Source organism: Pinus tabuliformis, chromosome 7 (assembly GCF_031772625.1).
Source record: "Pinus tabuliformis cultivar Carrire ecotype Pingquan chromosome 7, CPIR1, whole genome shotgun sequence".
Taxonomy (NCBI): domain Eukaryota; kingdom Viridiplantae; phylum Streptophyta; class Pinopsida; order Pinales; family Pinaceae; genus Pinus; species Pinus tabuliformis.
The window spans coordinates 1,505,394,519-1,505,397,156 of NC_142293.1; positions in this window are offsets into that span (position 1 = coordinate 1,505,394,519).

Here is a 2,638-nt window from a genome sequence, read left to right on the forward strand (position 1 = left end):
TCTTTGGTACAACGGAAGCAAAATTCTTTTATTTCCTCAAGTTGTACCTGTAACGATTGAAAATAATATAGGGGATTAGTCGTTGCTGTGTGCGCTTCAATGTTGGCCCTGCTAAAGTGTATATTGTTGATAACTAAAGCTAGCAGTCGGTGGCAAATAATATTTAGAGGTTGAAGTTGCTTACAAGATATTCGGAGGAACCACCCCTTCACTTTCCTCTCTGGGAATAACTTTTTAGAATTGTACTAACTGTACAAAAATGCTAATACGCAATCTTCATAATGATTCCAAACCTATTTTGAGCATGATAGTTGTGTTCTATTGCAAACCAAAACATAAAACGTTGATGCATAACCTCCCAAATTAATTTTACAGGTGTAGTGGAATAAATTTTATACAAGCGAGAAACATAACAACCAAATAAATACGGAAAAGATATTGCATGTTTGAACATACTTCCATTCGGAATCGACCTCTTAATGTATGAACATATAAAATGATCAACAATGCACTTATGTTTCTACTGCATAATGTAAAGAGGTAATGTTTTGCACACCCAGGTCAGTAGCATACTACCTGCGGACCATACAAAAGAGTACACGGTAGAATGTTAAATGTGATACTATGTGAATCGAAGTTCAGAATTACACCAATTAGCATCGTTAAACCATCAACAAACCCAGTTGACAACAAAGAGGATAATCAACCATCAAAAGGCATTCAAGTACCCCAGTGACCTTACCATTAAAAAGAAAAAAATAACTATGTTACAAACAAGAATTACATGCATATGAAAATATGCTTGTCCTGGAATATCATTACTAGATTTAAAAATAAATAAAAAATATTCGACTAGATTCTCAAGATCTCCCTTAATTGGAACTATATATATATATATATATAAGGAATTACACATCTTCATACTAAGCCCTTCTCATTATTCAGATCAATTTACTTACAAATATATTTCCATAAAATAATTATAATAAAATAATTCTTATACTTTAAATATGAAGTGATATACTTATTAATATCAATATCATGTCTTTATTATAAGTTAAATATTGGGTAATATGCTTATTAATATCAATGTTATGAAAATATGTAAATATATCAATTCCATTTTGAATATAAAATTAATTATTTTATATAATTTTTAATTTTTAAAATAAATAATAATTTTTTTATATATTATTAATATTAATTTTTCCTTATTTATATAGAAAAATACAAATGAAATAACAAAACACTATAATAATTTTTGTTATTTCAAATATCAAAGTGAGTATTTTTTTTTTATTATTATTTCAAATATAAAAATGAGTAAGTTTTTATTATTTTAAATATCAAAACAAAAACAAAAGTGAATTGCAACTAGTGTCGTTCCTTTTTTTTCAAAGCACTAGATTCCGTGGGCAGTTGTGTTGAGAATTGTATGTCTCCTTTAGATCTTTACCAGTCGCCGAAAAAATGTAACGGGTAGTTTATGTCATTCAAATTTCAAGGGATGAGATTTTTATTGAATTTATTTCTTATGCACTGACTGTCTTTGTACTCTGATCACGTTCTTTAATTTTATTCAGTTAAAAATTTAACTTTCAAGGCGATACAGGAATTTTTTACTTGTTTACTTTTTATGTCTATATTGCCTTTTTTCGGGTTTATAAAGATAGGTTTGCTCTAATTTATAACTAGCAATTTTATATCATCTTTTTTCTGAGTTATATAGATAAGCTTGCTCTATTTTATAATCCATTTGATTACGTAACATCCCGCTTCATCCTGTAATTGTTATATTCAATTATAGTCATATACTTGGAACCTTTTCAAATAAATTAAATGTGAAAATGTATATTACAAAAAGATAGTATAAGAAACTGTTTTAGAATAATTTAAAATATAAATAGATATAAACTCCTCATTCAAATGACCTGCATAACTCAATCTTATTATGTAAAACTCTAGAGACTTAACAAAAAACCGTAACTGTCTTCCGCTGCAAATTCAGTTGACTAGAGCTTAACGCTCTTAGACATAAGCTTAACGCGACTCAAAGTTTTCAAAAATGTGAAATCAAATCAGCGCGAACGCTAAAATGTTGGTTGTAGATTTGTCTCAGAAACGTTTCAATTCGGAGGATGTATTTGTATAGGAAAACCCAACTCCAACAGATGAGTCCAAAATTAACATGTTTGTCTCTGTAAAACTGTTCAAAGAATAATATAACGATAAATTATTCGAAAATGTAACAATTCTATTGTTAAAATTTGTAACTGCCTACATTTTATATATTAAATAAATAATAAGAAGAAAATTTTGAAATTAAATAATAAGTTGTTCGAGAATTGCAAACAACTTCACCTTTCTCTACCTCTTAACATAAGAACTACTCTCAATATCCGAGCAACTCCCCAAGCTTACTTTAACTTTATCAACAATAACACTCTAGAAGTCCAAAATGTTATATCTTTTAAAAAAGTATCGAAATCACTGATGGGAACACATTACCTTTTTTGTAGTTGTTGTAGATCGATTTTAGCAACGACGATTTGCCAATGACACCAATGCCATATATATCCATTATTAGGACTTGATGATCTTCCGAGTTAAGCCAGGTATGCAGCTGCTTCTCAGCAGA